This window comes from Leopardus geoffroyi, chromosome A3 (assembly GCF_018350155.1).
Source record: "Leopardus geoffroyi isolate Oge1 chromosome A3, O.geoffroyi_Oge1_pat1.0, whole genome shotgun sequence".
Taxonomy (NCBI): domain Eukaryota; kingdom Metazoa; phylum Chordata; class Mammalia; order Carnivora; family Felidae; genus Leopardus; species Leopardus geoffroyi.
The window spans coordinates 35,021,798-35,047,382 of record NC_059336.1 but is presented as its reverse complement, the minus strand read 5'-3'; the positions used below and the strand labels follow the sequence as shown (position 1 = coordinate 35,047,382).

Here is a 25,585-nt window from a genome sequence, read left to right as displayed (position 1 = left end):
TGTATGCTATCTAATTGGAATGTAAATTTTTAAAAAATAAAATTTAAAAAAAAGGACATACTCTTTTTTTTTAAGCTAACCCCTTTCAATACTTTCCCCTGACACAGAAAAAAAAATAGTATTCTCAATTAAATAACTCTATAGCACTCAGTTTTTCTTCTGTAAAGTTATTTTTTGAAGTATTCACTCCTAGGGCACGTGGATGGCTCAGTCGGGCAGCTGACTGTTGATTTCAGCTCAGTTCACGATCTCACAGTTTCTGGGTTCGAGCCCCAAATCGGGTTCTGTGTTCACAATGCCAAGCCTGCTTGGGTCTGTCTCCCTCCCTCTCTCTGCCCACTCCCCACTCTCCCCCACTCAGGCACTCTCTATCTCTCTTTCTCTCTCCCAAAGAAAAATAAATGTTAATAAAATGTTTAAGTATTCACTCTTCACCAAAGGCTAATGATTTTAATAGACAAGCTTCATTATGAAAGAAAAAAGATAATGAAGTTACTTTTACAAAGACAGTGTCTGGTAATAAAGTATAACTCTGTACACAACTTCTTTTAAATATCTTGCTTAAGGGGCGCCTGGGTGGCGCAGTCGGTTAAGCGTCCGACTTCAGCCAGGTCACGATCTCGCGGTCTGGGAGTTCGAGCCCCGCGTCAGGCTCTGGGCTGATGGCTCGGAGCCTGGAACCTGTTTCCGATTCTGTGTCTCCCTCTCTCTCTGCCCCTCCCCCGTTCACGCTCTGTCTCTCTCTGTCCCAAAAATAAATAAACGTTGAAAAAAAAAATTAAAAAAACAAAATATCTTGCTTAAAACCCCAAGCTTTCTATCACATTAGGACTCCTTCGTGAATGCTTACCTTACTTAAAGCAAACCCCCCAAAACAGGCCAAAAGCATTTATATTCCCCCTTGCATTTCACCCCACAATCAGGCACTGCCCCATTTACAAAATGAAATATTGAGGTCCACATTAAATTAACTGCCAAAAGTAGTTTCCAGTGCTAGATCTAAAAACAGTCTTAAATGTTAAAATCCCTCTTTTCTTATGCACCAGTTCACTTTCCTTATTTCTTTTTCTGCACCTTAAAGTAATTCTTAACAACTGACTAAGGCTCAGAAAATTACATCAAACTCTACTCTACAAATAATGTTTGAAAGTTATATTTAGCAGATTTCTGATTATATTGGATACAATCCTGGTATAGCTTCCCACATATAAAGTCTTGCCATGAAAGGGAATTCTTATTAGTCTTTAACAGAAAAATAAAGTGAGCAAATTAAATATAGATCAAAGGAAGTTCTACTATGAAAAGACCAATTTTTCTAAGTCATGGCAAAAAAATGTATCAATAAGCAAAAGCAATCTGGGGTTTCTCATTCTGGCCTCTAATGGTTACCTGTTTATGATTAGATTAAGAGCACTTTCCTGCCTTCTTTGTGCTTTTCAATACTCTCTTTTTAGGTTGATCATGCATAACTTTCATAAGCTCCAAGGTTATTTTTAAGCATTAGACAGTACGTATTTAGAACTTTTTATTCAGATAAATCATTATTGTGTAATAAATGATACATGTTAATATATTTTGAAAGCATATTGGTAATCAACTCCAATCAGGATTAAATCTATACCGTTAAAATGAATTCATCATGCTGTCACCTATAGACTCTAGTACAAAAGCATATTAAATATTTTGAGATAATTTTCTACTTCAAGATAAGCTGACCAAAAGACTGATAAATACATTTTATATTTATCTGTATCTGCTCCATAAATTAGGAGAATTACCTGTTTCCTGTTCCAAATCTTTCTGCTTTATTTATGCTATTCATTCATTGCCAACTCTTAAAATATATTTGAGTTAACATCATCATATGTCATTGCTTTCTCTGACAGCTATATCAGAACTATAAATACATACATTTATGTGTATGTATACATATACATTAAATAAACATTCACCTGCACATATATACTTATACTTATAGTACATATACATATGTATGATGTGTACATATAATATATATATATAAAATATATAAATACACATATATGATCTAAACTGTTTAGAGATTTCCACCACAGATGCCTTCAACCCAGTTTCAGGTTCCACCTGCCTTGGCCAACCTTACCAACAAGACATTGATAAAAGAAATTGAAGATGAAACAAACAAATGAAAGGTATATCATGCTCATAGACTAGAAGAATTAATATCATTAAAATGTTCATACTACCCAAAGCAATCTACAGAGTCAATGCAACCCCTATCAAAATACCAACAGCATTTTTCACAGAACTAGAAAAAATAATCCTAAAATTTGTATGGAACCACAAAAGACCTCGAATAGCTAAAGCAATCTTCGGAAAGAAGAACAAAGCTGGAGCTATCACAATCCCAGATTTCATGATATACTACAAATCTGTAGTAATCAAACCAATATACTGGCATAAAAACAGACACGTCGATCAATGGATCAAAATAGAGAGCCCAGAAATAAACCCACACATACATGATCAATTAATCTATGACAATCTATGACATTAATCTATGGCAAGAATATACAATGGGGGAAAAGACAAGTCTTTTCAATAAATGGTGCTGGGAAAACAGGACAGCTGCATGCAGAAGAATGAAACGGGACCGCTTTCTCACACCATACACAAAAATAAACTCAAAATTGATTAAAGACTTAAATACGAGACCTGAAACCATAAAACTCCTGAAAGAAAACATAGGCAGTAATCTGTTAAACATCACTCTTAGCAACATATTTATGGATATGTCCCCTCAGGCCAGGAGAAAAGCAGAAATAAACTGTTGAGACTACACCAAACAAAAAAGCTTTCGCACAGCAAAGGAAACCATCGACAAAACCAAAAGGTAACAATAGTTTTAAATTACATTTTTTTCCATTTAAGTGACCAAATTTGCTAATCAAATTAGCAGAAAGTGTTACAGATTAGAAACCTCATTCCTCTTATTGTATTGGTCATCCTTACTTTCCCCAGAGACCAATATCCTGTAATCACCATGAGTAAATTCATTAAGCATTTATTTTATACTTACCATTTCTCATTACTGTGAAGGGAGAAGATTATAAAGTGTGGTAGGTAGTTATAAATGTAACTGAAAGTATAACACTTATCTGTGCATTCTGCTGTAGAGACAGTAATTTCTAAATTCTTTTAAACAGAAGTAGAAGATGAAGTCTCTTACTGTTTCAAATTTTCAGCTAAAGTCTCAATGCTAAAGACAGTAAGTGAGGATTTCCCTTCATGTGACCACAGAACTTGCTACATACGCCAAACCAGTCCAGAGGTCACCCCCCAGAGTCTCCATATGAGAAGACACTTCTTCAGAGAGAATTCTCAAGAACAAAGAGTTGGTTCCCTCTCCTTCCCCATCAACTCAGACCAACTGCCTACAACAACCCCTCACACGATGGAGCAACTTGCCAGGAGGGAGGCTGATATTCTCTCCCTCGGCTGAATGCTTGCCTCTGCACAGAAACTCCTCGCCTGTTCTGTGGGCCATGCGTGAGGCTGGAGCACAGGAGCCTGGCAGATGCTGCCTTCAATATTAGAGCAAGGCAACAGAGTCTCAGTGAAAGGGGAAATGGGCTACACTACAGAGCTTGATGGTGCTGACATGTGAGTCTTCCTATAGACCAAATGGATACCACACATTGTAGTAAGGTTTGAGTGATCTGAAAAAATCTCCACCCAAATAGGCAGCCTGGACAAGGGCTCAGAGATGCTCCAGTGATACACCAGTGGAGGATAGGAGCTGAAGATTATCCATGGTTACCCAGGAGCTGTAATGCCCACATCCAATAATGGCATGGTGTCAATGAACTTGCGTGGAACCTCCACAAAAACCCATCAGGATGTGTATGAGGATGAACTGGCCATGAAAACAAACAGCACCAGCTAAGTAAAACAGTCTTAAACCTTTTTTCTGCCCTCTGCCAACTATGGAGGAGCCAGAGACCCTGGATAGAGAGAAGAACAGAGAGGAGAATTAGACCAGAAATGACCTTTCTTCCTCACTCATGATCATCAAGCCACTGGTCAGACTCAAGGACAGAAAACGGGAGAAGCTGTACCCTGGATGGGAAAAAGGAAGTTTTGATTCATATTATAAACACATTTTTCTAATTTTTGAAAATTAGGTGGTTTCAATACTTCAAACAAAATGACTCAACAGCTATGGAATCTGCCAAAATATCACCCAACATCAAGGTGGGAAAAGAATAAAACTGCTTTCTGCTTGTGTCTCACTAAGTGTGACCCACACAACAAACCAGTTACATTAATAAGCATCCAACCTATACAAGACTTTTTTTCATAAAGTTAAATGAGAAAGAGAAACTTCTAATTAGAAATTAGAAACTGAGAAGATACACAAAATCAAGATGCAAATGTAATATACCTCTTAAAACTTTATCTCCAGAATACAGAACTATATCAACAGCTCCTTTAAACGTAATGGACTAGGGGCACCTGGGTGGTTCAGTTGTTTAAGCGCCCGACTTCGGCTCAGGTCATGATCTCACAGTTCGTGGGTTTGAGCCCCGCATCAGGCTCTGTGCTGACAGCTCAGAGCCTGGAGCCTGTTTCAGATTGTGTCTCCCTCTCTCTCTGCCCCTCCCCCACTCACGCTCTGTCTCCCTCTGTCTCAAAAATAAATAAATGTTAAAAAAAATTTTTTTTTAACGTAATGGACTAAACACTCCATGGCAGACTGTCAGAACGGATAAAAATAGTAGTAATAATGATAATGATATTAATAATAATAAAGCAAGAATCAACCATACTCACCCAAGAGAGAGAAACGCTTTAAATAGAAACACACAAATAGGTCAGAAGAAAGGGAAAAGTTACACCATGCATTCAAAAAGTAAGCAAAAGACCGCTGAACTGGCTATATTAAGACAAACAGACTTTAACACCAAGAAGTTTTACCAGAGACAAAGAGGAATAGTTCACAATGATAAAAGGGTTGATCTGAAAGTTCTGTAAGCCTAAACAGTTCACTTATGAGGTAAGTGGGACAGGTGACTTCCTCAAGGCCACTTAGTCAAGCTAGGGGAATGACTAGCTCCAAGTCCCTTCTCCCAATTGCCTTTTCCGAGCCTTCTTCTTATAACCAGTACTTCTAATCTGGCTCATTCAACATGGAAGCGACCAGCCTACTTAGTTGAAACATTCAACTCAGTAGCCATACTGAACTTTGAGACACAGCTTTGGAAAGGAGATGACATGGAATGGGAGAGAAGGAGTTGGATCTTAAGCAGGGTTTGGCACCAGATTCAAGCACTGCAACTTGCTAGCTATGTGGCTCTGAACAAATTTACTTCAATGAGCCTGTTTTCTTTTCTATAGAATGGGGATATCACTGCCTATCTCAAAGGATTCATGTAAAAAGTGACAACGAGAAGGAGGTCAGGAACTTGCCCAAGGATACTCTGACAAAGCTGGGACCCCACAATGCTCCAGGCACAACCATTCTGTGAAACCGTCTCCCCGATGAGTTACGTCCAGAAGCCCCTGGTGGAATACCTAACCTTTACTAGGCACTTGAAAAATGCTGGTTTTCTTCCCATACGTTGACGCCACACTTGAGAGAGTAACTCTGAAAAGATATTTCCTATGTGATGTCCTCAGCTATAAAATACATCCTTTTTGATCTAGATAAGATGAGTTTCAGATAATCACTTTTTCTTCTGTCATGTTGGCTTCGCCTGACTCTTCATAAGGTCGTATAGTCTAAGTGAGTAAAGCAGACAGGGTAAAAATTGCAATGACAATTTAATCCAAATAACCTCTTATACCATAAAATGAGTCATGCGATAGACACATTTGATAACATCCCTCCAAAAAATACCAAACAAGGCAAAAAAAAAGCATAAGCATACCATTATGTTCAAAGGAAGAAACAGATACCTCCAGATGTTGTGATTATAATAACCAAAGAGTCACAGCCTCAGGACTGTAAACCTAACCCTTGGTTTGGTGAAGGATTCTTCAGAAAATGAACTCTTTCTTGTGGGTAAGTCTGGGCTATACAAGGCCAATACCTATATAAAATGTTCATGTATCCTGACAATTTTTCTAGATTATTTTTGTTGCATAATTGAGGACATTATAGAAACAGGCATTTGCGATCACATTGGGCTTTATATTTTCAGGGTCTAGGCAACTCTCCTAAATGTCAAGGTTATAGTCAAGGTCAATATAATTTGAACCCAGGAAAGTGGGGATCACCAAGGTAGATGCTCACTGTGCTGCCTCATGCAACCACAAGAAATTTAAGAGTAAGACCAAACTTGATAATTAATGTTAAAAAATGCATTGCTTAGCTACCAATTTTAGAAACAGCAGAATGCATACAAATCTAAAATAGGACATACAAACCCATGAAATAAAGAGAAGTATTATGACAGCATATGGTCAGTGTCCCCATCTTACAAATTCATCTTACGATACATTTAAGAATCTACTGTGTGTTAGCTACTGCACAAATCTAATTTAAAAATTACGAATGAGTTGTGATTGCTTGAAAGAGCCAAAGGACTCATAATTAGTGTATTCAAATAAGTTCAGATGAATTCATGTGGTCACGGAAATTCCACGCACATATAAAAGGAGTCAAGACACGTTATTACCTTGACCCCATTCAATACTGTAGCTCTGTCAGGTTCTGGGTAGAGTATTCTAAACAAAATATATCATATCTAAGCTGTCAAGTTTCTGCATGACTTAACTAATAGTACTATACAGTCTAAACAGCACCAAGTCAGGCAAAGCATTATACTGCGCCTCATGGGCAAAAGTATTTATTCTTCACACAAAAGAATATTAAAAGCACCAACTACCTAAAAAGAAATTAAAGTATCTCCTGAACTACTTAAAAGCTCAGTTAGGGGGCGCCTGGGTGGCTCAGTCGGTTAAGCGTCCGACTTCAGCTCAGGTCATGATCTCGCGATCCGTGAGTTCGAGCCCCGCATCGGGCTCTGGGCTGATGGCTCAGAGACTGGAGCCTGCTTCCGATTCTGTGTCTCCCGCTCTCTCTGCCCCTCCCCCGTTCATGCTCTGTCTCTCTCTGTCTCAAAAATAAAAAAATAAAAAAATTTAAAAAAAGCTCAGTTAGAAGTTAAAAGCAAAGAAAGAAGAACCAAAAGCATTTTTATTTTGTTTTAAAAAACTAACCCCAGGACTTAGATTGATAGCAGCAAAATTCAATAAGTGCACATTACTTATCAAATTGCAAATCAGGCAGTGCTTCAAGTTCCTAATTATGGGAAATGATTTAAGCTCATTTAACATGAAATGTTTCAACTCTATGACTCCTTAAAGAAGCATGTTAAACTCATACAGAAAAAAATAAGAGAAACAGACTAAAGGCAATATATGATTTATCTAAATCCCTGCCTACCAATGAATTGACAGGAAAGTTCAAGGGAAACAAATCCCCTGTAAACTAAACCAATTTAAGACAAAAATCACCTTTTGAAATTAGGAATATGTGTTCAAACACCAAAATTCTTATTTAGAAATGATAAAAAGAGCATACATGTTTTGTATCATTATTCTGATCTGACCATTCTGTTTTCCTAAATATCGCCAAGTACAGTTGATCCTTGAATAACAGGAGTTTGAATTGTGCAGGTCCACTTATGTATGAATTTTTTTCAAAAAAAATTTTTTTTTCAAAATTTTTTTTCAAAAAAAAGTCCTACAGTATAGGACTGTATTTTCTCTTCCTTATGATTTAATAACATATTTTCTTCTCTAGCTCACTTTATTGTAAGAATACAGTATATAATATATATTAACACACAAACTACATCTTAACGATCTGTGTTATCAGGAAGGCATCTGATCAACAGTAGTCTATTAGTAAAGTTTCCTGGGAATCAAAATTACAGGCAAATTTTTGACTGCTCGGCCAGTTGGTGCCTTAAAGCCCCATGTTGTTCAAGGGTCAACTGTACATTCTTTTAAATACTTTATTCTACAAACAAGTAAAAGGTACCTGCTATGTGCAAATATTGTGTTATGAATGAGGAAACAGAAACAGGCAACCTCAGCCTAAGGAAGCTCAGGGAGTGTGTGTGTGTGTGTGTGTGTGTGTGCACATGCGTGGCTGTGTTGGGACAGAACAGTGGCAGTTAAAGTAAACATAGTGTCACGAATACTATGGGAACAGCATTTGTTAAAAAATAAATAGTAGAACTAATAAATCATCTAAATTATTTTGTTCTGGTATACTTCCATTTGTTTTGGTTACTCTATTCATAGGATTGCTTTCAGCTGCATGTATAAGAACCCCTCCCCCCCACCCAGTACTAAGGGCTTTGGCTGCCACATGAGATACCACAGACTGGGTGGTTTAAATAACAGAGATGTTGGGGACACCTGGGTGGCTCAGTTGGTTAAGTGTCTGACTTTGGCTCAGGTCATGATCTCATGGTTCATGAGTTCAAGCCCCATGTCAGGCTCTATGCTGGCAGCTCAGAGCCTGGAACCTGCTTCAGATTCTGTCTCCCTCTCTCTCTGCCCCTCCCTCACTCACACTCTTGTCTCTGTCTCTGTCTCAAAAATAAATAAATGTTAAAAAATTAAAAATAAAATAACAGAAATGTTGGGGGCACCTGGATGCTCAGTCGGTTGAGCGTCTGACTCTTGATTTTGGCTCAGGTCATGGTCTCACAGTCTGTGAGATGGAACCCCATCCCCCGCCCCCCACCACCCCTGCATGGGGCTCTTTGTTGACAGCACGAAGCCTGCTTGCGATAATTAATTAATTAATTAATTAATACAGAGATGTTTTTTCTTATAGTTCTGGAGGCTGTGAGTCCAAAATCAAGGTGCCAACACAGTTGTTTTCTGGAAACTCTCCTTGGCGTAAAGATAGCCACTTTGTCACTGTGTCCTCACATGGCCTTTCCTGTGTGTGCACACACCTCCCTGGTTTCTCTCCAGAGTCCTAATAGCCTCTTCTTATACGGACACCAGTCAGATTGGATTAAGTCCCAACCTAATAGCCTCATTTTAAACTTATCTCTTTAAAGGCCTTTATCTCCAAATATAGTCACATTCTGAGTTAGTGGTTAGGGCTTCAATGTATGAATTGTGGAGGGACACAATTCAGTCTATAATACCCATCAAAGCGACTTAATCAGTCACTTATCCTTCTCAATTCACAAGAAACTCACAGGTAAGTTGATTAGAGCTGGTAAAGCCACTCAAATAAGTCATCAGGAAACTGGACTCCTACTTCCTGTGCTCACTGTCACAGCCACAAGATGGCATCTGCAAGTCTAGGCATCACGTCCAGGTGCCAGGAAGGAAAGGAAGAAATCAGGAAGGAAAAGTCTACCCAAAGATGTCTATCCATATCTTGCTGGCCAGAACTGGGTAAGCAGTCTCGGCTGCAGAGGAAGCCAAGGAGGGGAATATTTTCCAGTGGACACACTGCTACCCTGAATCAGAACCACAAGTTCATCAGACAACAGGGAAGAACTGCGTCCTGCGCAGCTGGCTGACCACAGATGTAGCTGTAGGGATGCCCTTAGTTGGAAGCCTGTGTGTCTGTACTATACTGATCAACCTTACGACCTTGAGTAAGTGCTCTAATCACTCAGTTTTCAAAGGTGGTAATTACACGTAACCTGCAGAATTACTCAGAGAATTAAATAGGGTTGCATTCCTTTGTCAAGCCCAGAGCACACTGTCTAAGCCCTAAAGGGACAGTGGATTTGGGGCCTGGTCTTCAAGCATCCTAGGAAATAACAACATTCTGAAAAATCACAAAGCCACCCTGTAATGACTGAAGAGAATCAAAGAACTGACTCCATTTCTTTATAGGGTGTCTTTTGACACATCCCGGTCCACAGCATGGCCTATGAGCCTTCGGTCCCCAACTGTGCACGTGTGTGTACACATGTGTAACAACTCCTTTCTGATGGTCTTCGCAGCTCGAGTGAGGGGAGGAAGCACTGATTCACTAGCTCTCTGTTCCTTGCATCATACCCCTTCTGCAATCAAACAGCTGCTCTCGGGAATTTTTCTTGAGATATTCCAAACCACTGTCCCTATTCAGCAGTGAGGTATATCTTTCAGGTAATTTATGCCTTCACCTCTCTGACAAAGCCTGGAAGAGCCTTGGTTGGGTAAAAACTGCAACATTTCCAGAAGGTTTTTAAACCGCATTGTTGCTCTTAATCGAGGAGTGGCTTCTTCCTGGTTATCAATCTTGATGTAAAAGCTGTTGGTTTGCCACATTTATCAATCCAAGCTGAGGAAATAAAAATTAACACATAGCAGAAGGGTGCAGGACAGCTGGCTTCAAGGGCGGTCGCTTTCATGAAAGGTTCACACCCAAATCATCTGCGCTTCCAAAAGCACTCCTTTCCCACTGGTAGCGGCACAAGAGATCTCTGTATGCTGCTGATGACAGAGGGGAGAGGAACTTCTAACTAGTTACTTTGAAGTTCTTTCAAAGGGAATGAAGAATGGACAGAATGAGGCCAGCCTTAAGGTTCTCAGAGGGCCTCACAGGTCCAAAAAAAGGCTAAATGAAAGGAAATATTCCCTATCTGAATTTTCATGGTGCTGTTGTGAAACCTACAGTAGCTAACCTGCCATCCTTCTAAATGTTATCTCCATTCAAATCGGAATGATGATATATCCAATAATTAACATACTTCACCGCACCTTTTTCAACACAAAGCTAAAAGAAATTTGCTAAATCAAAAAGATGCCAATTACAAAGAAGGAACCTATACCTCTTTCTTTTTTTTAATGCTTATTTACTTTTGAAAGAGAGAGAGAGAGAGAGAGAGGGAGAGGGAGAGGGAGAGAGTGGGGAGGGGCAGAGAGAAGGAGACACAGAATCCAAAGCAGGCTCTAGGTCTGAGCTGCCAGCACAGAGCCCGACGCAGGGCTCAAACTCACAGACCAGGGAGATCGTGACCTGAGCTGAAGTCAGACGCTTAACTGACTGAGCCACCCAGGCACCCCAGGAACTCTACCTCTTAAACCACAACTGACACCGTAAGCTTGGTGGGACGGGCAGCAAGGTTAACACCATCACAGTCACTATCATCATAGGATTCAAACCAACATCATAAATAAAATGCTCCTCCTGATTTGGGAACTACAAAAGATGCTCTCTTAAAAACAATATTCAGCAGCGTATTTTCCTTTAATTAATTAATAGCTCTCCTGCTCGCTCACTCTCTCTCTCTGGCACTGATATGTTCACAGGCCATTTTGAAAATAAAATGCTACAAGAAAATAAATACAAAGCATTTTAGATTACCAAGAGTCCCACTTAATAAAAATAATCTGATTAAATAAATACATTTTTCCTGTGAGTTTCAAGTAGGAAAAAAAAAAAGCTTCTCTGATTAGGAGATCTAACACACCATAAGAAAAATAAGCAGAACTTGATTAAAATCGAACTCATAACATAGAAAAAACAATGTGAGAGTGTGCCCAGCAGGAATGAATGATAAGCTATCTTCAGAGAAATGTCTCCTCTGGTTCTGGGATACTATCAATATCAGAACTTCTGCCAGCAAAATTAATGAATGTAGAGTTTTCAAACTACTGATCATCTTTCCAAACTGATCACTGTGCTACTTCTCAGAGGCCAGTGTAAATAATCAGGGAATATGTTTTCCCTCCGTTGTAAGTCTGCAGATGGTTTCAATTTATGTAACATGGCACCTCTTCTGCTGACTCATCAGACTGCTTCCTTAATTTGCCCAATCTGCAGACTCTGCGATAATGGCATTTAGTTATTCAATCACTTAAGAGACGATGATTTAGTCTTCCAATATGCGCCAGATTTTTCCTTTCCCCCAAGAAAGTCGTACTGTGGCTAAAATTGGCAAACCATTCAACAGGAGGACTAAGGTGGGGACATCCAACCTGGAGCTGAAATCCAGTCAGGGAAGGAGACAACTGTGGGAGGTGTGCAGGATTCGGCCAGTTGCAGAAGGGGGTCGAGTGCAAAGTCAGCAAAGGCACTACGGCCACCGACCTCGTGTTCTTAGAATTTTATTGTAGCTTAGTACAGGTGATGCAAATTAAAGCATTAAAACTTCACTGTTGCGGTCTGGCTGGGGATGGCTTATATTTGGCAAATTAGAGAAACAGAATTCAGTCCTGAAAACAATAGGGAGCTGTTGAAGCATTTCAGAAGTAACACTATGGAAAGATTTGTTTTGTGCAAATTACTTTGGCTGAGTAAAGAGAATGGGGTAAAGCGGCAGAGATGTAAATTTATAAAGTAGCTGTTTATCCACCTCCTCCAGTAAACCGTAAAGCCCTGAGGGCAAGAGCTGCAACTCACTTGCTGTTACAGTACCTGATACTCACTTAATAGCCAGCACAACACAAGGACAAGGAATGAATGAGAGAACAACAGGGAGGCAGATTAAAACATTACAGGTAGAATAGGGGCACCTGGGTGTCAGACTTCGGCTCAGGTCGTGATCTCTCAGTTCGTGAGTTCAAGCCCCACATCGGGCTCCATGCTGCCAGTTCTCTCAAAAATAAACATTAAAAAAATTTTTTTTAAAAATTACAGGCAGAATCAATGCACAGAATGTTAAGAACAAAACTCAGGCACAGGAATGGAGAGAAGCAGACAGAATTGCAAGGTACTAATGAGACAGACTCCACAGATCAGTGACTTGTATCGCGAAGATTTAAAACCCAGGATGAGACATGGATTTGAAGTGAAGTTGAGGACTTCTCTTTTGGACACACTGATGTGAAAGTATCCATAGGATTTGAATGTTAAGCTATCCAGCAGACAACAGGCTACAAGGGGAGCTCAGACAAGAGGTCGGGGATATAGGAGTCATCAGCAAATAGGTTGTAAAAATGGTAGAAGTGGACGAGTTATGTTGTACAGAAAGTAAATAGAGCAAGAGGAGTCAGGAAGAGACCTCCAGAGAATACCATTTTAAGAGCTGGGTGGTGGACAAGAGGTTCAGCAAGCTCTGTCTCTAATACATAAAATTGTAGAAGTTGAACAAGCAAGCGCTTGCAGTCAGGGACTTCGGGAGTGTGTAAGGTAACAGCAAAAGTGAACTAATCTACAATCCCTCAGGTCGGCAAAGTGACGTGACTTCCCCAGAGTCACCAACTCAGGGAATTTGCACAGTGGTAGCTGCTAACAGCTAGTACCTTGCTTTCTTACACCATAACATGTGGAGGTAAGAAGAGATGAACTCTGATATTCCTTACAGCAGTAAGATTTTATGATTCTAATCAAGTTTCACTGCTTGTTCATTCAGAACAAGTACACAAACCAAACAGAGCAGTCTACCTTTTCAAACAACAGGGCCACGGAAACGAGGAAATAAATGAGCCCAAAATCTCAGAGTCTTACTGCCATGTTGAACAAATGGAAAAATAAAGCTTGTTCATTTCCATTCAGTGATGCTAATGATTCAGTTAAATTGACTTCTTTGAAGGGAAATTACTGCTAATAACCTTAATTTCCTCCTCGTCTCTTCCCCCAGGTACCTGACATTTTAAGTAAAATATTTTCATAAAATATTAAAAGCAAAAGAATTATATGTTAGGTATCCAACTCCATATTGACAGAGTTTATGAATCTCTTCTGTCTCAGCTGTCTACAGCCTATACTTTTGGTTCTTCAGATAAACCCATAAAGTTTTCCATTCTATGCATATGCCAAGAAACAGAATCCATTTCAAATGAACCAAAAATTACCAAAAGAAAAAAAAAGGTTTCTCTAAGGCCCACCACACAAATCTTACTGATGTTAGCCATGTGGCATGGTAGAACACTCCCATCTTCAATTTAAATGTAATCAGGGGCGCCTAGGTGGCGCAGTCGGTGAAGCGTCCGACTTCAGCCAAGTCACGATCTCGCGGTCCGTGAGTTCGAGCCCCGCGTCGGGCTCTGGGCTGATGGCTCGGAGCCTGGAGCCTGTTTCCGATTCTGTGTCTCCCTCTCTCTCTGCCCCTCCCCCGTTCATGCTCTGTCTCTCTCTGTCCCGAAAATAAATAAACGTTGAAAAAAATAAATAAATAAATAAATGTAACCAATTGTAGCTGTTTGCTCTTTTTTGCCCACCAAACCAGGCCATGGGCTTTCCACCCTGGCCTGACCTCTGATACCTCTGCTATGGAATGGCAGGTGGGTGGAGTCCACATTTGACTCCCCAGACCCATTTGCCATCCTTCTCCGGCCTTGCCTCCTCCCCTGTGCCCTTTGGTTTCCGACTGGATTCAGCTAATGGATGGCACCAGACAGAAGCTTGGGGGGCAAGGGAAGCGTGAGGCAGGCACATTTATTCCCCCACAGTGTCCCTGCAGGCACATTCCAGGTCGACTGTGTCCCCCTACGAAAGGACACAGCTCATGCCAGACAGCCCTTCTTTCCCCTTCAATCAGAACAAGAACAGCTCCCCACCGTGGCTAAGTCCCTTTGCAGCACCCACCTGGTTGTGTTCCCTACACCTGCCCATACCTTCCAAAGGGTCCCTTTATTAAACCCTCTGCAGGACTCAGTTTACACATGCCATTTGTTCCTTGGCAGGCCCTGAATGACACAGAGTTAAAGAGTGACCAGGTGGGGCCCTCCACTGTGGCTCTCACAGACATTATCAAAGGAAATTGTCTGTAAACTGTAAATCATTGCAACATTTCCCTGAGCAAAACCTAGTACACACTTTCTTGAATAGCAAGGTTTCGATGCCAAGGAAATATAAATGAATCCTACCATATTTCTACAATTCAGCGTGCTGTAAAAATAAACATGCAGAAGGCACACAATCAGAATCCGAATGTCACTGCCAACCTAACCAGAAATTTTTTTAAGTGGATATCTGGAGAGACATGAGAGAACCAAAGCCATCTTTAAAAACAGAAATATTTCACTTTCCTACACTTTATCCAGATCAAGATTACTAAACCTGATCCCGCGATACTTTAAGGTCAAGCAAGTCAGTCTTTCAAGGGATGGCACAAAATTCTAAAAAGTACTAATTCACTTCGTGTTATTGGTCACAACTATAGTTGTTGAAGTTGTGACTTCTGAAAAAAATTGAGAATCGGTGACCTGGATTTTCTGCATTTTCCCAGTATCTCCCTTTTAAATGAAAATAAAGAGTGGTTTCTAATGTATATATATCATTTGTCTATATATCATTTCTAAATATTATGAAAATTACCTTCAGGTATCTATTAAATAATAAATCTCAATAAAATAGCATTACCTCTGAACTTTATAATTCTCTAAGTAGAAAGTAAATGAGATTCTTAAATAAGTAAGTATTTGAAAGTTAAAAGCTATAAATACGCCTGGACAGAATTTTTAGCAATGAAATTAACTTGATTTTCTCAGGTCAAAATCAACCTTTGTTGCCTTTCCAGTGCCTCACTTCTCTGACCACATATTCAAGGGCGCTTATGACATGTCCCTGGTGTGAGAAATCTAGAATTTCACAGCTAACCAAACTGGTCAGAATACAGATTTTCAATTCAGAGTCTGCAAGGTATCTTTTTACTAAGGAGTTTTTAAACCAGCCTCTGAACTGAGAAATTCATTTTGATTAAGTATTGCATTTTCAAGAAATTTAAGGACATAGGCTATTTCTCAAGTCATTTCCTGGTGCACGGTATATAAATGAAATCCCACTGAATTAGTGAAACAATGTAACAACGTGAGACAGGCTTCAGTTAGAGGATATGTTCATAATTTGAGGTTCCATGAGATAGAAATTCCTTGGAGGCCTTTCTTAAAGGCAATTTGGCATTGCTCTCTCAAAATGTAAAATATGCATACCCCTTTGACCAATTAGTTCTATTTCTAGGAACTTAGCTACAAGAAAATCTTGCACTTGTGCACAAAGACCTATGTACAATGATCTTCCAGTCTTCCAGTGTGCAACAGTGAAAACAGGTGAATGGTTAAATAAAATATGGTGTACCCGCACTACCAAAGTTTCTGTAATGTTAGAAGGAAAAAGATAACCAGTACAGTGACATGGGAAGAGCTTCATGACATACCTTAATTGGACAAAAGCAAGTCACAAAAAAATGTAGACAGAATAATGGTACTTATATAATAAGAAAAAGATGAATATATACTTACACACATAAATGCACAGAAAAGGGAGAAGAAACAGGCACTCTAAGCTATTGCCAATGATCATATTTGGGGATAAGTGCAGGTGGGTAAGAGTATTTTACATTTTGTTTCTGTATTTCTATATTGTCATTTGGATTGGTACGTATTAATGCATCACATTCATCATCTTCAAAACCAGTGAAAATAAAAAATTAACAGAAATCCTAGAAGGGGTTTGGTGATTTGCCCAATGATAATGCATCAGCAGATATGGGAGAAATCCATCTCAAAGGGACTTTACTCTGATTTGATCACTTGTGATCACTCATTTAAGAACCAAAAGGAAAATGAGGGCTGTTAAGTAGATTGCACCTTGCAAAGCTAACCTGCAGAAACAGATCTACATTCTGTATGTCCAGAACAGGTACGGCAAACACCAAATAGCTGGGGGGTTGTGGGGGACTGGTTTGAGTTTGAGACTGTGACGTATGCAAAAACCTGCATGTCCTCATAAATGAAGTCACCTAATTCTCCACACTTAAGGTGTTCTTGTTTTATTTTTTTTAATTTTTTTAACGTTTACTTATTTTTGAAAGAAAGAGACACACACCCACACAGAGCACAAGCAGGGGAGGGGAAGAGAGAGAGGGAGACAAAGAATCTGAAGAAGGCTCCAGGCTCTGAGCACAGAGCCCAATGTGGGGCTCGAACTCATGAACCATGAGATCATGACCTGAGCCAAAGTTGGACACTTAACTGAGCCACCCAGGCACCCCAAGGTGTTCTTATTTTATTTATTTATTTTTTTAATTTTTTTTTTCAACGTTTATTTATTTTTGGGACAGAGAGAGACAGAGCATGAACGGGGGAGGGGCAGAGAGAGAGGGAGACACAGAATCGGAAACAGGCTCCAGGCTCTGAGCCATCAGCCCAGAGCCTGACACGGGGCTCGAACTCCCGGACCGCGAGATCGTGACCTGGCTGAAGTCGGACGCTTAACCGACTGCGCCACCCAGGCGCCCCCCAAGGTGTTCTTATTTTAAAGCAGCACCATGATATCGGAGAGAAAACCATGTCCTGCCTCCCTTAACTTTGTAAATTTGCTAACGTCTTAGAATAATGAGGGTGAGGAAAAACAGGCAGAAATTCAGAATCTAAGATCTATATGCACTGAAAATAAATGGCCATAGCAACCTTTGTAAGAAATTTAACAGGAAAAAAAAACACGCATGAATAAAGAAGATGCCATGCTTACTTAAAGATAAAAGTACAGTACTGACCCTTTCTAGTACTCAGTGTTTCCCAGTGCAGTTGACAAAAGGACCAAAATGGGACCTCATGGGCAGAATTCGTTCCACAAATGGGTTTTGTTTGGCCACCCCAGGGGTTGACATGCTTGTTTTTCTTTAATTCATTTCTAAACATTTTTAAATGAGATCACACACTTAAAAATAAATCTGGATTTCATGCTTCTCTTAAGATTGTAGAGAATTTCCATGCCCACCTGGCGCAAACGTGTCAGCCCTACATGGCAGCTGTTCCCTAGGAAGGGGCACTACGGGCCTCCTGGATACATGAGACCTCTACCACTCCCTAAGGTCTCTAACACCCAGCCAGCTACCTGTTGTTTACCTGGCCCTCAGAAAAATAAGAGTGTGCCACACCCTGGATGGCACCAGGAGGGACCTTACCAGGTAAAAGTTGGCCCTGCAGAAATCTAAAATTCTTTTTTAGGCTACCCCAGAGTAGTAGTTAGTAATCTCCTTCTCTCAGACTCTGGCCCATGCACCTGCAGAAACAAAACTATGTAGGATTAGATGAAGACCCATGGTATGATGCTCAACTTCCTATTTCAATGCCATGTTTACAGCAGCAGGGTTGCCAGAAGCTTCTCTGTCATCCCTCACCCCAGTCACTTACAATAATGGTCACAAAGCTTTTGTTTCCCCATGTTTATTTATTTTGAGAGAGAGAGAGCACACAAGCAGGAGAGGGACAGAGAGAGAGGGAGAGAATCCCAAGCAGGCTCCACACTGTCAGTGCAGAGCCCAATGGGGGGCTTGATCTCACAAACCTTGAGATCATGACCTGAGCCAAAATCAAGAGCCAGATGCTTAACCCACCGAGCCACCCAGGCGCCCCAGGTCACAAAGGTTTTTAAGGCAACAAATCCTTCAGCAGCATGTACCTCAGCTTCAGATAACAGCCCAATGGTTAGAAGTCGGAGTTCCAGCATCAGTCTCCCTGGGTTTGCATCCTACCTCTAAACTGAACCCCACAAAGTCACTTCACCTTCCCAAGCCTCCAAGTGTAAAATGGAGAGACTACCAGTAACCACCCAAAAAAGGATTAAATGACAGGGCACACTTTAATTGCTCAACAAACGTCTGTTGTTTTGTTGCTGCTGTTGCTGTTACCATGTAAAGTGGAGACGCTGAGTGCACCCACTGAAGAAGCCCCAGTGGGAAAACAGGAGCCACCAAGCCTCCTAACACCAGCGACCTCCAAACTGCTCTCATGGATACCTCTCTCCTTCCAGGCCCCGATGGCTTACTATGGTCTCTTGTACAAGCCTGGCGGGAGGCACAGATGACCTGGTGACAGCATCTGACTCACTGAGTGACAGTCACCGAATTTGAGGCAGTTAGGGCTGAATTAATGTCACATGCCCCTGTCCAACCGCAGTCACAGAGAATCCAGAGGAAGATCTAGAACCTCACAGCAGCCCAAAAAGGTGCCCAGAACTTTCTGTAACTTGCAGGGAGAGCAGAGCAAGCATCCTAAGTTCTACAGGAACTGACTCAGCCTGCTTTGTAAGGATAGGTCCAACATCTGCTCCTACAGAGAACGAGAGGGTGAGCAGTAACCCTAGCAGCATCAGAAGGACTGATAACAGTAGCAGCAACAGCAACAGTAACACAATACCCAGTATCCTGCACAGTACAGTGCCGGGCACTTTTGTCCTGTGGAGTCATTCTCCCCGTGTTACAGACGGGGGAACTGAGTAGATGCCCAGGGTCACACAGCTAATAGATAACACAGTCAAGATTTGAACTCGGGTCTGCCTGATTCCAACACCTCAGGGTCTTAGCAAGATCACACTGCTGAAAGTGTGCAACCCCTGCCACCCCCGCCACCCCGTGCTTACCCTCCACCTGTCTCTAAGACGAAGTGTTTCTAGAGCAGTTGTCCTTTACCCTCAGTGGGGTCACAGACCCCACCCTCAAAATCTAGTGAATTGTATAGACCCTTATGAGCATAATATTTTTTTAAGTGTATTTATTTATTTTGGGGGAGAGAGAGAGAAAGGAAGCATGAAAAGGGGAAGGGCAGAGAAAGAGAGAGAGAGAAGGAGAATCACAAGCAGGCTCCACACCGTCAGCGCGGACCTCAATGCCAGGCTCGAACTCACGAACCACGAGATCATGACCTAAGCCGAAATCAAGAGTTGGACACTTGACTGACTGAGCCACCCATATTTTTAAACGCATAAAATTAAGTGCACAGTTGCATGGGTGGCTCAGTTGGTTAAGCATCCAACTCTTGGTTTCGGCTCAGTCATGATCTCACCATATGTGAGATCCAGCCACGTGTCAAGCTTGTGCTGACAGCACGGAGCCTGCTTGGGATTCTCTCCCTCTCCCTGGCTCTCTGCCCCTCCCCCACTCACACTGTCTCTCAAAACAAATAAACTTAAAAAAAAAAATAGGAAGGGGGTACCTGGGTGGCTTTGGCTCAGTTCATAATCTCGTGATCTATGAGTTCAAGCCCCACATTGGGTTCTGTGCTGACAGCTCAGAGCTTGGAGCCTGCTTTTGATTCTGTGTCTCCCTCTCTCTCTGTTCTTCCCCCACTTGCACTCTGTCTCTCTCTCTCAAAAAAAAAAAGTAAAGTAAAATAAACATTAAAAATTTTTTTTTAAAAAAATGGGGCACCTAGGTGGCTCAGTTGATAAAGTGTCCAACTTTTGATTTTGGCTCAGGTCATGATCTTGCAGTTCATGGGATCTAGTCCCACGTCGGGCTCTGTGCTCTATCCCTCTCATTCTTCCCCTCCCCCACTTGTACTCTCTCTCTGTTTCTCAAAAATATAAATAGATTAACTTTAAAAAAATCAAGTGCAAAGGAAACTACATTGGAATATACTTATCGAACTAATTAAAGAAAAACAAACTGGACATACCTAGTAATATATGTGCTTTTTTTGCAACCCATTAAACATCAAGATTCAGAGCGACAATAATACTTAGTCTGTCACTTGGAAGTAAGTGCAAATAAAGATGTAATTCATTTGCCAGCTCTACTCACAGACCCACCAAAGTCCATCCTGAAACCATTACGAGGTAGACCCAAGACGAAGAACTCCTGTTCTAGAAGTGAGCGCAAGCTGTCAAGTGTAAATCTAATGGTCTGCGTGGTCTCTTCTCTCTGGATGAGCTGCTTATCACTAATTACTTCAAGTGACCTTCTTCCTCTGGTTCTAAAGAAATGGCTACTTCAGCCATGTCAGGGAGCCAAAAACATCCTTTAATTGTTCAGGAGGAAAAGAATGCTTTAAGGGCAATGGATCTTAGAGCAGTGATTTGCCTAGCCCAACGGTGGTGTGGTAGCTAGAGGTAGAATTTCCCAACCCTCAGCATACCAAAGGATCATGGGAGAGGAGCCCTGAAGGAGACTCCCAGTCAACAGGATAAGATAAGGCTATCTGGCCTTCACTTGGTATGCGACCTTCTCATTGAAGGATTTATAGGTAGTAAGCTACAGAGGTGTTCAGAGAAAAACTTTCTTTTGATTTATGTATCTTTCAACTATTTTGATTCCTCAAAGAACAGAAAAGAAAAAGTGGATAGAGTTCATGCAGAGAAAAATAAAAACTGCTGACCATTCATCCTCTTGCACAGAAGGATCTCCCAGCTAAGACCTGGAAGGTAGGGTTTTAGTGATTCCACTTCCTCTATGAACTTGGGATTACACCTCGAGCATATGAAAAGCATCCAAAGGCATGAGCTTCCACAGAGACTTTTACAAAGTGGGATTTGGGGGCGGTTGTTGCAATTAAGTGAAATTGGCCTCCAGAATAAAAAGCGACTCTGGGTGATTTCTTTTTTTTTTTTTTTTTTTGAAAGCAGGCTTAGTTCCCATGAGGGCAATGCAAACTTTTCACTCACCTACTCAGTAATGTATTATCACCCAGCTCTACTTCCACTGGGGGAGTAGAAGTAAACCACCCATTTTTATATTTGGTTAGCTAAAGAATCACAGCCTCTGAATGTGCCAGACCTTTCTATTATTCTAAGGTATAACTAGACAAACAATACTACACCTTGAGGAAGTATTTCTACTTTAAAGGGGAAGGCTTTATCAAAAACGAAACTATGACACAGAAAAACAAATAACAAGGAATGGGGGGAAGACCTATGTAAGGTTATTGTATTTCCTCAACACCACGGGGGAGACAAAGAACACAGAATGGACAGTAATGAAAACTAAGCAGTGTCCCTGCCGACACAGTTAACACCTGAACGCCACCAGCAAAACCACAGAAAGTCGCTGCTGCCCACCATCAGCAATGAAAAGCTGTATTTATTTCTCGATAGGCGGTGGGTCTTTTCGGCTGACACTAATATGGCCTACAAGTTCACATTACGAGGGGAAAATCACCTATTTTAGAAACTTCAGTCTGGACATGAAATACGAAGTGTGATCATTAAAGCGTCTCCATTAGTCCTTGACCTCATTCTGCATATAAAACGCAGAAGTTCTTGGTTTGACAAGACCTACTGTGATAGCCAGTTTATTAAAAGCCTAGGTCATGAATGCCAATAAACACGCGGTTTCATCCCTACTTTACAAGTGGTCACAAAGGACGACAACTTAGCTGCAATCTGGTAAATAATTTTAAGTTTCAAAGAATATCTTTGCTTCTCCAAAAATATTTGAGTTCACTATTAAGGGCATTTGTGGAGAATATGAGAAATAATCTTTCTTTTCTATGACTACATTAAGCGCTGTGATTCAAAAAGATAAAAATTTATTCTCAATACAAGACTTTAAAACGTCAACAATCAAACTCAGCAGCTAATTACTAACAATTTTTTAAAATAATCCATAAAACGGGAGGGGGCGCCTGGGTGGCTCAGTCGGTAAGTGTCCGACTTCAGCTCAGGTCATGATCTCGCGGTTCGTGAGTTCGAGCCCCGCATCGGGCTCTGTACTGACAGCTTGCTCAGAGCCTGCAGCCTGCTTCAGATTCTGTGTCTCCCTCTCTCTCTGCCCCTCCCCCACTCACACTCTGTCTCTCTCTGAAAAATAAAAATAAACACTAAACAAATAAATACATAATACATAAAACGTATTACTTAATTGTGATATTTGAGTTTGCTGACCACATCTGAAAGTTTTAGGATGGAAATGCAACACAAAATCCAGAAGCTGACTTCACTCCTATCACATCCGTTCACAAATTAGCACGCCAGTTTGATCCGTTTAAGGAAAATACAGCAGCAAGAAAAGTCACTTTCACCCCAATTTTAACTTCAAGGAGTTGGAATAACTACTAGGTAAACACATTTCAATTCTTAATAAGTATAACTGGCCCATGTTACCAAAATCAGCAGTACACACGAAGGCAAAGACAGTTGGATGCACTCTTGGGAAAGACAAAAGAGCAGGGTCAAAGGCACTGGCTAGGTCTCTGCGGGACATGAAATAGCTCAAAGTGACAGATTTTAAAGATTTTCAACGTCCACTTCTGCAAAAGCTTTTTGGTAACCCTACCACTCTTGAAACCTCCAGTTTTCGCTATCTCATAAGCAAAAATATACCACCTCAAGATTCCGGGGACATAAGCAGTTTAATATCATTCACATTTTTAGGCACACAAATATAAAACTCAGAAGACAGTATTTGAGAACAAAGCTCTTCTGTGTGGGTGTGCATTTGTAAAATAAAGGTAGAATTATTCCGACAGATAGAAATGTGTATCCAGTGATCAAACAGAGTCTTAGAAATTCTGTTTTGACAGTTACTTGTAGAATAGCATTTTCAACAGCCATTAATTCAAAGCTGGGTGGTGATATCATCAAAGCTAAATCACAACGAAGTTCGGATGGTTGAGTAATAACACAATTAATCTAATAGAGGGTGCCTTTAGCTCTGCTATGTTATATGCAAAGGGTTACTAGCTCTGGCAGCAAGTCTCGTAATATAAAAATGCCAATAAAAAATGCTCTTAAGAAGTAAATTTCTATGAAAACAGGTGTTCTCCCAAGATGGCAATCATTTATTAAACTTCTACAGTTCAAAATGAAGATGACATAATAGATTGAAACACCAGCTGAAAACTATGCAAGACTGTCCTATGAAAAACACAGCATTCTAGATTACATAACATGGATAATGGCAGATTAAACCACTCGCCCCTACCTAGCTGGATTTCTGTGCTTCTAGAGGACTCTACAACTTAGGCCACTGAAGTTTGAAGAGTACATAACATTAGGTTCTCAGTTCAACCACATGTTTTTGAAACCAAGAGTCCTGAAAAAACTAAAAGGATAAAGTTAAATTTTACACACACACACACACACACACACACACACACACACACACACACACAGTTTGTCCTGAAGAACACAGTTCCTTAGACACTTTCTTACCCTCTTTGTAGATGGCCCAGGTAAATTCACCAGTTGCTTTTCCTAGTCATATTTACTGCATGAATCTTATTTCCCTTTAAAGAGGAAACTCAATACAATTTTAGGTATCACAGAGCTATGTTTGAATGATATTATTGCCAGCCAAACAATTATTAAGCATCTATTTCCACACACTCATAACTTAACTTATAGACCACCATGCATCATATTTGTGGTAAAAAAAAAAAAAAAAGTGACCTGCCATTAATGGTTTGAACGAAATTAAACTTAAAACATCTGTGTTTATAACAATAGACTCACTACAAGAGTATAAAAAAAAAGAGGAGTAGGAAGTGATCCTTCAAATACATGCAAGTGTTTAAAAATATAATGGACATTTGTATTTTCTCTAGAAAAATGATACTTTATGAGAGTTTTATGATTCTAGATTAAGGTACATTTAGAAACAACTGGAAACTGAATTCTGTATTTCCGTATTTCTATACTGTCCTGCCAATAAAGTCTACAGTCAGAAGTACTGTACTATATAAACAGGGTCTAATTAGTTAAGGAAAAGGCAACTTTAAAATTCTGAAAATAAGACAGCCTTTAATCTCCATCATTTATATGCCTTTAGGAGGCAGGAACACTGCCCCCCACCGAATGCTGGCCTGTCAGTGTTGTTTTAAGTGGAAATACTCAATCATTTCTATTACCTCTCCAGAAGAGGTAAGAAGATCCCCATGCATACACATTTACATGCTTTGCACAGTGCCAACTATTTCCAACCAAAATAATCATATACACGTCGGGCCGAGCTATTTCTAGCCAGAAGCGGTGAACGTCTGCACCGAGTCTGAGGAAACCCAGTGGGCGATGATTATAGAGGAGGGGGTGGCGCGAGGACCCCTGCCTCCCGCGCGCTCGGCGCCTCGCACCCCGCACCTGCACCGGCTCCCCGGCAGGGCATCCGGGTGCGCGCGCGCGCGTCCGGGACGCACCCGCCGGGAGCAAACAAGCCCGGCGGGCCCGGGCGGGCGGGAGCATCCTCGGGCGGGACCCGAAATGCCTTCTCCTACCTGTCACTTGGCCCGGAGCTGCTGCCGGGGATGCGGCCACGGCCGCCGCCTGGAGACCCAGTGTGTGCGCGCGCGTGTGTGCGCGCGTATGTGTGTGAGATCTTGTTTGCGGTGCGGCTCACTTACTGCTCCCCGCGCCACCAGCCCCCTCCCCCCCTAGAGAGCGGGCCGCCGAGCCCCCTCCCGGCGCGTCCGGTCCCGCCCTCCCGCCGGCCCCCGCCCGCCCCCAGCCTCCCCGCCTCCCCGCCTCCCCGCGCGCGATCCTCACCTCTGCCGAGGGCGGGGGGTCTCCGCGGGCGCTCCTAGCCGAACCCGAGGGGTAGCGCCGGCCCGCTCCGCCCGCCCGCCCGCGGGGCTCGGCGTGTCCCCGGCCCCGGGCCCTGCCGCCGCTTGGTGGCCGGCCGCTCCCTCCGCCCCAGCCCCGAGTCTCCCTCCCGGTTCGCCTCCCGGCTCCAGAGCCCAAGCTGTCGCCTCGCAGCCCCAACCTGCCCAGGCTACGGAGCATGCCCAGTGCGGCGCGCCCGGGCTGGGCTGGGGGTGGGCAGGGGCAGGGCTGGCCGCCCGGCTGCCGCGAGCCGGCGGGCGGGGAGGGGGCGCCCGGCGGGCCGGGGGCGCAGCCTCGCGGCCTGGGGCGGGCGACTCTTGGAGGGTCGCGGGCCGCGCTGGGAAGAGGTGGGTGGGGCATCCGGGAAAGCCGCCTTGCAGCGCACTCCTCGGGGGTCTCCCCGGCCGTCCACCGCAGCCCCAACCCCGCGGC

The 25,585-nt window shown here is 42.0% G+C and overlaps 1 protein-coding gene across 11 annotated transcripts in view; it reads right to left on the bottom strand.

Moving 5' to 3' along the window:
- Window positions 1–25,231, bottom strand: part of PLCB4 (phospholipase C beta 4) — a 424,518-nt gene extending 399,287 nt beyond the window's left edge. For 5 of the 11 annotated variants that reach the window (XM_045445295.1, XM_045445285.1, XM_045445299.1 and 2 more), the window contains exon 1: window positions 25,097–25,211. The gene's annotated coding sequence lies outside the window, so the exon portion shown is untranslated. Of the gene's footprint in view, window positions 1–24,828; window positions 24,965–25,096 lie in introns of those variants that run through there. The other 6 variants (XM_045445289.1, XM_045445287.1, XM_045445294.1 and 3 more) reach the window with 4 other exon arrangements.
- Window positions 25,232–25,585: the final 354 nt, after the last annotated feature.